The 16374-nt window shown below is 36.5% G+C and overlaps 1 protein-coding gene across 39 annotated transcripts in view; it reads left to right on the top strand.

Annotated features, from left to right (window-relative positions):
• Positions 1-16374, top strand: part of ZBTB20 (zinc finger and BTB domain containing 20) — a 1019756-nt gene that overhangs the window by 70675 nt on the left and 932707 nt on the right. For 13 of the 39 annotated variants that reach the window (XM_069069944.1, XM_069069950.1, XM_069069945.1 and 10 more), the window contains exon 2: positions 8057-8145. The exons of 21 other annotated variants lie outside the window; for them this stretch is intronic. The gene's annotated coding sequence lies outside the window, so the exon portion shown is untranslated. Of the gene's footprint in view, positions 151-8056; positions 8146-16374 lie in introns of all 39 variants that reach the window. 5 more of the 39 variants (XM_069069952.1, XM_069069953.1, XM_069069921.1 and 2 more) reach the window with 2 other exon arrangements.

Here is a 16374-nt window from a genome sequence, read left to right as displayed (position 1 = left end):
GTTTGTAAGGTAGGTTGCAGTGTGTGTATATACACAACATCAAGAGCAGGAAAATGGACTCATTAGGGAGGCAGGCAGTCATTACCACTCACACTGTACTTCCAGGGAGACACCGATTATGAGAAGAGAAACTCAGTGCTGGGGAAAAAGGTAGGCCAGTCAACTTTTCTAAAAAAAAAAAAAAAAACCTTGCTGCCTCCACCCCCAATCTTTTATTCCCAGTCCCCATTTCTTTTATTCTTTCTGTCTTGATTTTTATTTTTTAGATGTAAGTTTGGAAGACCCTTTACTGGCTTAAAATTTGGAACATCTATAGGAGGCCTGCTCTTTACTAATGATCCCCCCCATTACTTATTTAAGGGTGTGCCCTTGTGATTCAGTTTAATTACTTTAACAATAATTAGAAACAAATCTTTTTGTTTTTCTCACTATAGTAGCAAGTAAATCAGTATCTTTCACTCTTTTAAAACAACCCCCTCCGTATGTTGGCTAGTCTCTTTGCTTTTCTTCTCTGTTTATGCAATTCCATCTGTCCGTCTATCTATCATGTTCTTACTTATTGCTAAGTAGGTTTTGTTAGTAATTTGCCAGTGTTTTAGCTGTAATGTTGCTGTGGTCATGCTTTGTTTTACATCTAAGTTTAAAGTCCATATTTACATTAAAAACATGAAAACAGGTTGAACCCTTTCTGTTCATAATAACATTAGATAACATGGGTAGTAGTAAGAAGGTAGAGACTGAGGGTGGGGTAGAAAGAAAGTAATAATTGCTATCATTTGCTACAGTCTCCCTTGTGATTTTTATATATGTATTTTTTACATGGTAGGGCTGCATTTATTTTTAAAGGAACAAGATAATGTTTACTAACTTTTATTTTACAGATGGACTTTTACATTTATAGGGACATCACTGTGGTCAGTAAGAATGCAAACTTTCTAACAGGCAGCTTCTCTCTAGGACAGTCTTCCTTTTAGTGTATAACTGTTTATTTATGCTTGGGGTGGGGGGAATAGGGGACTGGCTGTCTTTTTACAGTCTTGAAGCTATGAAATGTTTCAAGCCATCTTGTGGAACAACTGTAAGTATTCATTTAATGTTTTGGGGCTCCATAATTTATTTTAAGCACAGTTTTCAGGTGCTTTCTTTTCCTTTTTTCCCCTTCCTCTTTTTACCTTTCTTTTTTCTGTTTTCTTTCTTTCTCTCTCTCTCTCTCTCTCTCTCTCTTTCTCTCTTTTTTGTGGTGAGAGTTGCATTTCACAGCTGACTGACATTGTTGAAGAGTTTTCCGAGAGTAGTTTTCTTCTCAATTCTAAGGAGTAGTTAAATAGATCCATTTGAAATGGGTCTTTTGGCTGAGTTTGAAACTGGTTTGTTAGACAGTAAAACTGCTATTCAGTTAGTAAAAATTAATTCATATAGTGTGATCCATAAATGTTCTTGGAGTATCCATGAGCAATTACAGAAAATGGATGCTGATCTGCAGAGATCATCAACAATAACAATCACCTTTTTCATAGTAAATTATTTATTTAATAGCAAGTGGCATACTTTTTTTTTTTAATTCCATTAGGCCTCTCTGACAACACAAAGAAGTCCATAAAGCAATATTCTTAACCCACCTGGGACTTGAGAGCAGATTCCCCAACACATTCTCCAGGTTTAGCTCTAGTGAAATGTTTATTAAAAATCCATTATTCTAGAATGATAGTGAACTCTTGCTTCCAAAGGCCTCTTTCTTTTTTTTCTTTTTCACTGGGACTTTTAACCTGCTCATCTCACATGAACTGTCTTTTGGACTGTCAAGTAAAGACAGTTTGGACCAAAGCAGTAAAACATCCATCATACAACAGGAGTACTGAGCACGCTCAGTTCAGGCCTGCCCTGTCAGTTTTTACTCAGGTTGAAGGGAGAGAACTCTAGTGTCTTTTGAAAGTGTTATATTAATGCAGGAGAGACTCGATGGCTTTTCAAACCTCCCTCCTGCCATCTTTAACACATAAACCAAAAATTTGATTAAAACTAATGTGTCAAAAATGGCTATGCACCTGTCATTTTATTTACTCTCAAGATAAGAAACATTTAGAAACTCTATTTTTGTTTTAAAGAAATCTTGCAAATATCTTTTGGTCACACCTTCTCATCCTCTCTATTCCCATGTAAATATGTGTTTATTATACACAGATGCATAAAAGAAGCCACAGATTGGTTCCATTTGTTTTAGATAGGACTTTAAAATCATGTTAATTATATTTATGTAAATTTTAGCCAACCACAAATTAAGAGGGGAAATTGGGAAAAATTATTTTTTTCTTTATGAATGGAATATAGGAAAGTAAAAATTGCAACTTTATTTTAAGGTAGACTTGACTTTTTAGGCTGTGGGATTTTTCTTCTTCTTACCTAGCATTCCAAACTTGCAGTTTCTTACATAACTAAAATTTTTTCCAGCAGAAATAAATATATTGGCTTTTCCTGCTGTGTGCTGTCACACTCTAAATGCAGCTGGGACTGGGCAAAACTTAAGACCAGTATACTCTGCTAAATGGAGACTGGGAACACTTGAAAGGTTCAGCCAGGAGGGCATCAGAGTGTCAGAACAATTCAGTAACTAGCCTGGCTGGTTACAGTGGGCTCTTCCTATCGGCACTTGAAATTTGCCCGTTCAGATCCTAAAGGATCTAGATCTTGGTCAGGTCACAGTGTGTTTTATTTTAGTTTTGGAGCAGTTATCTAACACACCCACATGAGGAAATGCTCTAAAGCAGTTATTTCATGTCTTGCCATGCCCTGTAGCTAAAACAATTTTATATTGAATGATGTGTATGCTTTTTAACTCCTATGCGATGAAAATCAATCTTGGCTCTTCAAAAAGAACCAAAACATGGCAATAACAGAAAGCATAATTCAGATACCAAGGAAGCACCATTCTCAACCATTTTAGGTGTGTTTTTTCCCCCTTAAGGATGAGAATCACTGTGTTTATATTGGATAAAGAATATGTAATAATTTACAAGATTGAAGTCATTAGTGTTTTAAATATTGCTGACACTTTTCCCTGTCTACATTTTGCTCTATAGGCCCACATTCATCAAAAGAATAACAGCTGCATACTTTTTTTTTGAAATGTTAACAAGTAAATGGCATTCCTGTTTATTTATCTATTTTTGAATTTTAATGATTAGTTCTTGTGCTAATTAACAAATTCCCGTATTCATAAAAATCTGGCACTTCATAAATATCCAATTGTGTGATTATCTACACATGTTCTGGTTTTCTATAAATATAGAAATTATCAATAGATATGTTCATGAACTTGCTTAAGCCGGAGTGTTGCCCTATTGTACTGCTATACTGCAAGCCAAGTTCTGGCTCTGAGCAAATGTGTTGCCCCAGGGGCTGGCAAGGTGCTTAGAAGTTTCATCTGGCTGGTGTCTTTTGATCCTTTCTGAAAAGGAGGAACTCTTGTTGACATTCTTTGAATATTCTTGGTCCCAGTCTTCTTTATCCTTAGTGCTAGCTACTTGGGATGTAAATGGTAGAAGTGGTTTGAACTGGGTGGTTGTGGAAGATACCTTAGGAAAGTATTTTTTCTGATCTTTATATTTTTTTTTAGTGGAAAATATTCCTTCCAGAATTTCTGCATGAGTAAAATAGTATGCCCATACTATTTCTTAAAATGATACGTACAAGTATCTTATTTAGAAGAATAATTAAGATAGCTTTGAAAAGAAAATCTGAATTTTATCTTCTTTATAAGGATATAAATTTAAGTGGACCCTCTCTAATATCAGTAGTACAGGAAAAGTTGTAGAAATCTGGTATTGCTTATACAGGAGTAGCCCTTCCTATGCTGCAGCAGCCAGCAGGAGCAGTGGGGCATGTGTTTACATGCAAAAGCTAGTTCTCTTGAACTAGAAATTAGGCATGTAATACAATATCAAGTACTTTTAATAATTGTTCACATTGTTAAAGCCATTTGGGGCATTCTATAGAAATCCTAGGGATTACTTCTAATGCTTGTATATATAACATTCATTGGGCCTAGTTTGATACTTTGCCAAAAACCTTTAGGCAATGTACAGGATTCCTGGCTCTTTAGAATGTCTGAATTTTGTACTTTGCCCATAAGTCCACTTTTTTTCATGATTCCTGTCTTTACCTAAGTCATTCTTGGCATTCTGTAGAATTCTTAGGGATTATATCTCATGCCTATGTAAAACATATAATCCAAGACCTTTTCAGTACTTTCCTAGAAACTTCTTAGGTAATATGTAGGTCCTCGGAATTGTAGGAAATGCCTGAATTTCAGCCCTTACCCATTACATTAAATAATGCCTAAGGCAATTAGTGGCAATAAATATTTTTATATAGAATCAAGGCAATATGAGGTAATTTTCAAGGCTCCAAAATATTTGTGTGGTAGATTAAAAGTAAGGAGCTAGAGGAAGGTGTGCTTTCATCTGGGGTGTGCATGTTCTCAAATGGATTATTAGTACCTCTACATTATTCCAGTATGGTTATGAATCTGTAAAAAATGTGCCAAAAGTTTATTTGAAGTCTCTTTCTTCTACTGTTAACAGAAACAGACTGTTGGGATAGGTAAGAAAGAATGACATATGTCATTCAAATAGTGACTATTGCTGCCAACGATTGGAACAGGGCTGGTGGATTTCCCATAGTATCGAATACACACACACACACACCTGCACGTGTGTACATACATATATGATGTTCTATTTCAGAACTTAACTGCAGAGAAATATATTTGACTTTGTTTTAGAAATCTCAACTTCAGGGCCAAGTCTATTGGAGCCTTTTACAATTCACTCCAGAGTTATCAGATAGTGCTTGCATTTCCCAAATCTCCTGACATTGAGGCTAAGCTGAAATTCCAGGTCAAGGATGTTTACAGTTCAGTTGATGAATACAATGCTCTATCCCAGTTTAAGTTCTATTCTAGTGGAGTGTAAGCATAAGAATGGGCATAAGGTATTAGTGCAGACTGAAACCTCCTCATTTATTTATGTTACTAATTTTAGAACATTGAGCTTCACCTTTGAGAATTTTGCAGAAGATGACAATTGTAGCTTTTTTTCTTTTTTTGATAGAAGAAAATTTATTCTAAAATAGGTGTTGTAGAATCTTTAATGTTCATGTAAAACTCACCAAACTCCTGATTTTAAGGATTTTAAAAAAAGCTTTCCATGTATAGTAAATGATTAATCTAGGATGTTATATTTAATTAGATTAAAACTAATATGTAATGGGGGTGGGGCTCATAAAAACTTGAAGGATACCCAGTAAGTTGATAATGGAGTGTATGAAAAATCAGTGATTTTGAATATTATGAGATATGATTATTTGTTGTATATATTTTTAAAAATTAAATGTTTTATTAAAGTGATCAAGAATTGTTTCATTTTCGTCTTCATGTCCCTAGGGCCTTCCTTGCATCATGCCTTTCTAATGAATAAATGCTTGTTGCATTGAATTTAATGCAGATACTTATTGTAAAATTTGAAATATTTTCATTAATTTCAAAAGTCTAAAAAGGATTTCATTTTTCACTAAATAAATCTAGATATTTAATTGCTTGCAATTTATCTCTTCTAAATGTTTTCTTTATCATTGCCATAATTAATCTGTGTTTGTTGCTGGCAGATAGCATTTATTGTATAGCCTTTTTTTCTCTAGCACTTAAAATGTAACTGGCAGAAAACTAAAGGGATGCTATCAGATTGTTCATGTCCTAAATTTAACCTAGCAAGAAAATTTTATATAGTTTATATAATGCATACATGAGTATGTCTAATAAATTTATAGCCATTTTGTAACAAACACTCCTTATTTAGATACCAAGAAAATTAAATTAGAAAAAACAAAAGCATTCCTTCTGTACTATTGTTTATATGTGACCTAGGCCAATAAGGTTGCACAGTGGCTTTTCCTTATTGACTTTTCCCAGTTTTACTGTCTTCTTTAATAGTAGTAGTAGTAGTAGTAATAGCTGACATTTTTAAAAGCCCTTTAATAAAGTCTTGCAGTTTATAGCTATATACATGATTTTGTTTGATCCTTATAATAACTATGAGGTAAATAATGCTACAAGGTCTTAATATCTTTAGTTTACAAATGAGAAAACTGAGCTTTAGATGACTGAGCATGATTCAGGGGCAGTCCCCTGGTTGTTTAGCTTCAATCCTGACGCAAAATTAGAGACTTAGACCATTGAACACTTAACAGGAGATTTATTTAGGCCTAACTAAAGATAGTCAAAAAGACTATGCATTGAGCACACCTCAAGGTAATTTAGCTGCCTGAGTTGCCTATCATGATCCACCAACCAGCTATCAGAGAGTGCCTGGAGCTCCTCATGGCTGATTGTACCCTCAGTTCACCCAGAAGTAATGGCAATAGGCTGAATTTAAATCGACTTAAGTCAATCAATTCTCAAGGACAGGCTCAATTCCTTTTAAGGAAAACCTAGCCTAACTTGCATGGTGGTAGAATTTGGTTATTAGCTACCACAATAGAACTAGTAAATGTTGAATGTCGGTCTCCCTTGACTCCAAGCTCATCATTCTATCTACTAAAATTCTGTTTGATCCACTTAACTTGAACATATTTACAGATGCCTTCCTATTCTTGTGTTTTTCTTACCTAGTTTTAAGGTAGGGAATAGGTCTTTAGGATAAAAACAAGGGTTTTAAATACTGAGAGGGGTTTTAGGCCCTCATACCTATGATGTGAAAAAAGGCTTTAAGGGAACAGCATTTGGTATTTGGTGGCCTCTATATACTTACCCTGTAGTTTTTTTTTTTTCTTTTTGGCTCTGATTCATGACCCTGTTCTCATAATTGTGGTCCCTCCCATCCAACTTTGTTGACCTAGGACTCTCCACTCTTACCATATTCCCAGCAACTCCCCTACTTTCACTCAGTTCCCGGTCCCAGATGCCTTCCCTAACCAGCTTTCCTAGTACTTGAATTTTTGTGATTTCCTGACGGCACCCCACCGCCCCTGGCATTCCATAGCCTCTGGCAGCAGATTTCCCTCACTTATTAGCTAGGTTATTGCTGCCCCCTGGTGTCCCTTGTGGCTCCATAGCAACATCCTCTCTGATGCTTTCCACCTCAAACCAGTTAACCCAGTATTCCTATGCCTCAGCATACCAAACAAACAAACAAAAACAGAATTAAACTGGGGTTGCTCTCCTAAAAGCAACACCAATTCCCTACCTTCCTCCCGGAAGTGAGAACAGTAGTCGGAACAAAGAGAAGAAAAGAAGGCAAATAGGACATTGAAGATAAAAGTGGCAGTGACAAGCATCTGAAGCAGTTTTCACCAACTCAGAAGTAAATGGAATATAAAACCCTTGGTAAAGAGAACTAGAATAAAATGCCCCTTTCTCCCTCTTCTCAACTGCTCTATTTCTCTTCCTATCAATAGTGTAAAAATGACATGTACCCAGGGTAAACTTCGGAGAGAGATTCCACTTATGCATCCAAAATAGAGAGCTAGAAAAGGCAAAGGCTTGTAAATACTTTTTTGTCCACTGCTAGTTTTGCTTCAGGCTATCTGTCTTTTTGCTTAGTTTCTCTTAGGTTTTGAACATGAGGTCATACACCTGTTATTATAGTTTTAGTAATCAGTAAGCAAATTCCATTTTTCAGTGTTGGGTTGACAGTGATGTTGGTGCATGATGAGAACTAATTCTAAATGAAATTAAAATGGACACATGGGGTTGAATGGATATATAGGTTTTTTTTTTTGAATGGCAAACTTACTATTTGTATACAAATAAAAAAATTCTTATTGTCATTTTAGGTGGGCTTAAATTTGTCTTCCATATATGCATATATATAATATACACACATAATATACATACACATACATACATATCATACTATGACTTTCTAAAACTACATGCTTACATCAACCAATCCTGCTTTGCTAAGCTTATTTTCAAAGATGATACATTTGAAAAGTATGCCAGAAAACATGATTTTTATTTTTTTATATTAGCATGTCCTAAAATGTATTATAAAAATTTTAGGAAGTACTGTGAAGTAGCTGTGGTATAGTGGGAAGAGCACTGGATTTCGAATTAGAGGATCTGGGTTCAAATTCTGGAACTGTCTTTGGGTAAGTCATTGCCATTTTCTCAGCCTCTGGTGAGACTAAATAACCGAGGTGGTTTCTTCCAGTTCTAAATCCTATGATCCTACTTACTGATGTGATACGAGAAGCAGTGTTACATAGAATCAGCACTGGACTGGAGCCAGGAGACCTTGGTTCTGGTCTTGAACCTGTCAGTTGTTAGCTACTAACCTTGATCTAATCACTTAAAATCTTTCTGATTGCTTATTTGTGAAAGCTCAAGGTTGGATTAGATAATCTCTGACGGCTTTTCCAGTTGCAAAGTCTTCTGATCCTATTTAAGATAAACACAAAGTTAGTCATGGAAATGTTAGGAGTTAAAAGAGACCTTAGATTCCTCTTGTTCAATGCACTCTTTTTACATATTGAGAATTTGAGGATAGAAAGGCAATCCAAGATTACACAGCTACTTAATGGTAGTCAGTCTTAATCTTCAACCCATAGTTTGTAGTTTAAACTGTCAAAAACCAATATAGAGAAATGCAGGTTAGATATCATAGAATTTAAAGGAATAAATCTGACCTCTAGTTTTCCATAAATGTTTCTTCCTTGTTTCTTGGCCTAAGTAGATGTGATACATTTAATTTTCAATGTTTCAGCATGTTAGAATCAGAGAATCATATGACTTTAGAACTGGAAGGAATTTAGTTACTTAACTAGCTAGAAGCAGAGCCAGGACTCAAATGCACTTTAACTTTTTTTTTTTACTTATGAACACCAAATAGCATGAATATTTTCCCGATACACAATAGAACAGAAAACGAGATTGTACATAAAACTGCAAATTTCTATTATATAACTAACTTTTCCTTATATAATGAATATAATAAATTGAACTTCTAACTTTCAAAACTGTCTTTTTTGTCTGTGTTTCCTTCTGGCCTTCCTTCTGTATCCTTCTACACATTTGAAAAATTCTTCAATATTATTTTTCCTTTTTCTTTTTTTGTAATTTTTTTTGTTAGCATCTTTCCCCATCCTATCTCCCTTACACAAGTGAAAACAGAAATAAATCCTATGTAACATATGCATAGCCAATTATAACAAATTCTCAAATTGTCTGTATCTCATTCTATACCATAAATTCATCACTCATCTGATAGAGAGTAGGTTTCATGCTTCATCATCAGTTCTCTGGAGTCCAATCTTAGGTGATCATTGTATTGATCAGGATTAAATCTTTCAGTTTTATAATGCTATCCTTGTATAAAGTGTTCTCCTGATTCTCTTCTCTTCACTGCATTCAATTTTGCATCAGTTCAGTTTATCAGATCTTCTCAAGTTTCTCTGAAACAATAATTTTTGTCATTTCTTATAATGTAATAATATTTCCTTATATTTATATACTGTAATTTGTTCAGTCATTCTGGAGTTGGCAGGAATCCCCTCAGTTTGCATTTCTTTGCTATTACAAAAAGAATTGCTGTAAATATTTTTGTATTCATGGATCATTTTCCTATTTTTTTTTTATCTCTTTGAGATGTAGAGCTAGTATTCCTCTCTCAGGATCAGAGGGTATAAATGCTTTTCTTTTGAAAGAAGGTTGTCACTTGTGCAACATAACACAGCTAGTATTTAAGATGGAAATCTTACAAATTTTTGGAGCTAGAAAGGATTTTAGAGATTATGTATTACAGTCCCCTAATTTTATAAATAGGTGATTGAAGCTGAGAGCATGACTTGTGCAAGGTCCTGCAGGTATTTGATGATAGAGCCAGGAATAGAATCCAGGGCTTTATAATGCAAGCCTGCAAGTTCAGGGTGCATTCCACTGCATGCATTGCTTCTTTATTTTTAGAATGACTGTTTTTAAATGTAATACTATTAAACTAATGAATTCAGACAGCAAATGCCGCAGCTTCCCCTACCTCCCCTCCCTCGCCGCCCCATTAAATCAACCCCCCCCCCAAACAAACACACACCCTGGTCTCTCCTGATCTCCTGGCTTAATATAAGTGCTAAAGCAAAATCTTTCAGGACATGTACAATAGGCTCTGCTCTGGTACGGTTCCTCCTCAGATGGCCACTTGATAGAAAGAAAGCCCTTTGCTCAGATACCTTGCCTATGGCAAACCACTTATTATCATGTATTGGCAGTCTTTATAGTGAATCTGAGAACAGGAAGAACCTTAGAGCTCTTTTTTTCTAATCCCTTTATACATAAAACTAAGACTCAGAGCTAACTGGTCTAGTGTTACATAGTTGGTTGCAGTGTAAAGAACTAGACCCAGGTCTTCTGATTCCAATGTAGCATTCCTACCACAATACACTGAGGTAGAGTAGGGACTAGATCCCAGGTGTTCCGACTGTGCTTGTTCTGTTGTAACATGTTGTCACTATATACCACACCACCAAAGGATATTTTTTGCATGTGTAGAGGGAAGGGATTTTTAAGGGAGGTAAAAACATTAAAGATATGATGTCTTCTAAATGGGAATAGTGGCATTTTCACAAAATGCCAAATGATTTATCATGCTCTTAGGTTGCTAAAAAATCTGAAAAATTAGATGAAGGTCAAGATTATAGAATTGTGGTCTTTGATGTCCAAAAGTAACCCTATTGCCATTTGGGCATTTGCCTTCATAAAAAGCAAATTTTATACCTGAGATGTCCTGGCACGACAGTGCCACCTTGTGCTCTAGTTGCCAGTAGTGTAAGCTGTGCTTGGCCCATATGAAAAAAAAAGCAAGCTCAAGAAATTTGATAGAATTTTATATCACACTCTACTAGTATAGATGGTGAAAATGGTAGATTTAGGGGTGGCCAGGTGGCTCAGCGAGTAAGAGCAACGGCTCCAGTGTCCGGATGATCTGGATCAAATCCAGGCTCAGATACTCAGCACCACACCCAGAAATAACTGGCCGTGTAACCTTGAGCAAGTTACTTAACCCCGATTGCTTTAAAAAAAAATGGTAGATTTTTACATTCAGTGATTTATAGTTTCACTGTTTTAAAATAAATATTGCAGTAAGTATAGATGTCATTTTCAGTTGAGAAAGTAGTGGCATAAGAAGGTCACTATCCCTTAATACCAGTCAGTATATGTTATGAATATATAAATTATGGACATTATTTAATGCAATTATGTAGCTAGATAGAAGGGAGGGTACTCATGGATTAGAACAAGTTCAAGAAGTTGTTGTCATCATCCCTACCATTCCTATTTCTTGAAATATATTAGGCTGGGGCAGAAAAAGGGAAAGGTTGGATGTTGTAATATAAACTAGTGCTTTTACTTCCTTCTCTCATTATCCTACCTTTGGTCACATCTTAATTTACTTCATACAAGGTAACATCTTCCCATGTCACATGGTGGTATTCATCTGCTCTTCTGAATTAAGTAGGACAGTGAAGTGGCCCAACTACATAATCATCCATAGTTTTAGCCAGTACTGGCCCTTGGGCAACTTTTATGAACTAGGCATACACACTCTGTGTGTGTGTGTGTGTGTGTGTGTGTGTATGTGTGTGTATGTGTGTTATAGTGAAGCCCAGAACTGAAGAGGAAGACAAGAGTGGGCTGGGCAGCATTTAGAAATAGCATAAGGTTTTTCAGTGATTTCAATATGATAATTGCCACACAAGTCTTTTGTTTTAATGACTATTTTTTTAGATTGTGAGCTCCTTGAGGACAAGGGGACTGACTGTCTTTTTGTTTGTTTGTTTTTTTAAAGCAATCGGGGTTAAGTAACTTGTTCAAGGTTAAATGGCTAGTTATTTCTGGGTGTGGTGCTAAGTATCTGAGCCCGGATTCGATCCCCAGGTTATCCTGACACTGGGGCCAGTGAGTGCTGTTACTTGCTGAGCCACCTGGCCGCCCCTGGACTGACTGTCTTTTGACTGTTTTTGTATCCGCAGTGCTTAGCACAATGCCTGGCACGTAGTAGGTGCTTCATAAATGTGTATTGACTAACTGAAATGTCATATAATCTCAAGTCATTGAACATCACAATTTTAGAAGAATCAAAATCCTAGGTATCCAAGAGGCCAACAGAAAAAGACATGGTAATCTGCATGTTTCAGTGGTACAAAAAGTATCCTTATAAATGACCTCATCAAAGACAATGAATAAATAAAAAAGGAGTGACATGCTCATATAGGGATCACATGAACCCCATGAGTATTACTGCAAGGGTCTACATGAAATATGTGAGAACGAGAGGAAGGTTTCCAGATTACTGAATACATCACCTCTAGAGGACTTATGGAAAAAAAAATAGATGATAATGACTCATGATGAAGTATGGATGGGCTAGTATCTGCATTGGTGGGAAGGAGTACCTTTACTTATGAGGACAGAGATCTAGCAAAGTATTGAATTAAGGCACAAGATCAGAATTTCCTTTTATACACCATCTTCCCCATTAGTCATGCCCCTCTCCTTTCAAGTCCACTTGACTTTTTTTGCTTCCTATTCCTTTAAAAATTTGTTTTCCCAGAAAATGATGGTAACAACTTATACACAACAAAATTCATATGACTAAATACAGGTTTAGTGCTTTGTCTTCCTAGGGAGGCAAAAAGGCTTAGGCTACAGGATAGAATCTTATTTGAATATTTGAAAAGATTAGCTGTTTCATCATTGTGGTTACTACCTACCTGAGGCAGATGGCTGCATCTCCATACAGCCTTAGTAGGTGGTCTTCATGAGTTGCAGTGACACAAAATTTTTTATGACTTAGTGGCTAAGCTTCTAATGTTTAGCCTCTGTGCACAGCTAGGACAGATCCATGGTCTGTCACCAGGTTGTATTTGAAGTATTTACAGCTTCGTAATAGAACCTGCTAGAACTTGTACCAGTGACCTTAGACATCATGCTGATAAGCTTCTTCCTATTCCATACACACCTATCCTGGCTGCTGAATTTTTCCTCAGGTCTCCTGGGTTGAACTCAGTCCCTCCCTGGGTTTATGATGAAAGCCAAAGCCACAGCTTGTGGAGAGCATGTGGGTTGTGTGGGGCTGCTTGTCTGCTTGCCACAGGCAGTTTGGCATATCCCTCCAATGGCTATCAACACAGATGGTTTGTAATAAGAATAGTACCAGTAGTAACAATAATATTAATTTACTTTTTTTGCCACCACACTGTTACCTGTTACAAAGCTCTTTCATGTCCATGGTCTCATTTGAATTCCAGAATAATCTTGTGAGATGGCTAGAAAGAGGATCTTATAGAAGAAGAAATTAATGCTCAGAGAAGCAGTGACTTGTCTAAAGTTACTTAGCAGGTAAATGGAATAGCTATGACTCAAACTTTCATCTTGTTTCAGATTCAGTGATCTCTTCACAACACATCACCTAGTGATATAGAATATTCTCCTTTTCTCTTTTTTAGATATCAGTGTTTATAGCCTATTGTTTTTCCTTCCTGGAAGTCATTTCTGAGACCATCTTCTTTTTTCTAAGTGTCTTCTCACACTGAATCATTTACCCTTGAAAGATGATGTGTAAGGTAGAGAGGAATGAGCAGTGGTTTGCTATTCAGGACACCTGTGTTCTTTCTAGTCCTTGCTCATTCAGTCTTACTGTGGGCAAATCTCCTGGTACTTCTCAGTTTCATCAAGTCTACAATGTCAGAGTTGGAGTAGATGGTTTCTAAGCTACTTCTCCATTTTACATTCTATGATTCCAGATTGAAAATACTTTTAGTCTTACTTTAGAGGTTTGTCCCTGTTTTTTAGGTTCTGAGTACATATTTAATTGGTGTTATTAAATATATAAATATGCTATTTTTTATATATCAGATATTTCTATATATGAGGTCTGTTTGAACATTTATTCAAAACTCTCCTTAAGTACCACAATACAGCTTTTCCTGACCCTTTTCAGATGACAGTGACCTTCCTAGCCTGAAAATTTACCTTGTATATATTTTGCATGTATTTTTTTACATATATATATAGTCTCTCTTGCTGGAATGCAGGTTCTTTGAGGGTAGGGACTGCTCACTTTTTATATTTCCAGTGCCAGGAACATAGTAATTAATGCTTGCTTATTTCATTTGTCATGAAAAACTTAACTAAAAGAAAACTCTGCCAGTAACTTGGCTCTCGTGTGAGTTTATACTTCATATGGACTCTGGACTTCATTTTCCCTGTAAATTTCTTTGTAAATTTGTAAGTTGAAAAGGTTAGATTAATACTAAGGCCCTTTCCAACCCTGCTATTCTATGACTGACTTAGAAAAACAAAAAAGCAGCACAGTAACAACAGAACAGAAAACCTATCTCATGCTTTAGTACCAGGTTAACTGGAGGCTAATCCATGTACAGGCCTTCATGGAAATAGCTTCTGTGGCCAAACATCCTGAAATGTAGGAGATCATTGATTTTATTTTGGAAATTCAACATTTTATTAAATACTTAAAATCGAATGCCATCTTTTTAAAGCCTTGAAACAGAGAGGGTGATTTAAAGACCAAACACAAATTTTAAAAAATCCCAAAGTATCATGAAGTTCACATCATTTGGTGATAAAATAATTACAATGGCTCTTGTTTTTGTAGTTTTGTTTGCTTTTTGGTACAGACCAATGATTTAATTCATTCAGGAAACTTTTCGCCTAAGGAAACTCCCCCTTCCAATGCAGTTGTTCCATGATTTAGTCTTAGAGAATTGCTTGGGGCACTGAGAAGTTTGGGGCGTTGCTCAGAATCACATAGCCAGGAGGAGTCAGAGGTAGTGCTCAAACCCAACTCTTCTTGATTATGAAGTCAACTCTCTTTGCTATGCCACATTACCTCTGAGACAGATAGTGTGAATATAATTCTTGTAGAGATGAGAAAGCTGAGGTCTAGAGGGTTAATTGATTTTCCAAAGGACACTTGTGTACTAGATATCAGAGCTTGAAATCTTGTTCAGGCTTCCTACTTCCAAGTCCAGTATTGGTTGTTTTTTTTTTTTTTTTTGAGGGCAATTGGGGTTGAGTGACTTGCCCAAGGTCACATGGCTAATTTTTGTGTTAAGTGCCCGAGGCTGGATTTGAACTCAGGTCCTCCTGACTCCAGGGCTGGTGCTCTGTGCCCCTTATTTTTTTTTCCAGTATGTGTGGTTTTTTTTTTTTTAAGCAATCAGGGTTAAGTAACTTGCTCAAGGTTACATGGCCAGTTATTTCTGGGTGTGGTGCCAAGTATAGGAGCTCAGATTTGATCCCCAGGTCGGTACTCTTGCTCACTGAGCCACCTGGCCGCCCCTAAGCAATTGGGGTTAAGTAACTTGTTCAAGGATACACGGCCAGGTGTTTCTGGGTGGATGCTAAGTGTCTGAGCCCGGATTCGACCACCAGATCGTCCCGACACTGGAGCCGGTGCTCTTACTTGCTGTGCTACCTGGCCACCCCACCAGTATGTGTTTCTTGATATGCTATGATTTCCAGGGCATTTATAGAGAGTTACAAAAAATCTATGATTGTATTGTTTGGTCCAGAAGACAATCCTATAAAATAGGTAATGTGTATACTATATAGCTGAAGGGATTGAGGCTGTTAGGTTACTTGCCCAAGGGCATACAGGTAAGACCTGGCATGGCTGTATTTTTTTTTTTTGAGACTGAGTCTTCTTATGTTTCCCAGACTTGAAGTTCAGCAGCCACTTGTAAGCCCAATCCTACTACTGATCTGCATGGAAACTGTTCTGTTTCTGACCGGGGCTGGTTTGCCTCTCCTTGGGCGGCCTGGTGTTTACGCTTTCTCCTTCCCTTACCCCATGTTGGTGACAGACTTAATATGGACATCCATATAGCTTAACTTACTGCAGTCAGAACTCCCAAGCTCATGTGGTTCACCAGACTCAATGTCCCTGTAGTGGGGATTACAGCTATGTGATTCCATGTCTCTGTGGAGCTAGATTTTGAATCCAGGTCCACTAAGTTCAAATATAGCTTGCTTTTCATTGTGCCTCCCAAGAAAACCATAGGTCTAAAGTATTTTAATTCATCTTCAAGTGGCAATAAGACACATTGAATTTATTATTATAACACCCCTAGAGCACTGACAGCAAAGATTTTCATGAGAAAAAAGTTTTAGCTAACAAACATGACATCACTAACTGAGTAGGAACCTAAGCCTGCTGTGTACACACTCTGTACTCACAAACCAGGACAATGAGAAAATTTATTTGGTAAACATTACCCTTTCAAGGATATACCATGGTCATTAACAATGACTACTTTCCAAAGAAGAAAAATTTCCAGTTATTTTCCAATGATCTGTTTTGTCCT

This window comes from Petaurus breviceps, unplaced genomic scaffold, assembly GCF_028583685.1.
Source record: "Petaurus breviceps papuanus isolate PSGF00001 unplaced genomic scaffold, PetGlider_PUasm1.0 90792, whole genome shotgun sequence".
Lineage (NCBI taxonomy): Eukaryota > Metazoa > Chordata > Mammalia > Diprotodontia > Petauridae > Petaurus > Petaurus breviceps.
Note: the sequence above shows the minus strand (reverse complement) of the source record. Positions and strands in the feature narration are given on the sequence as shown.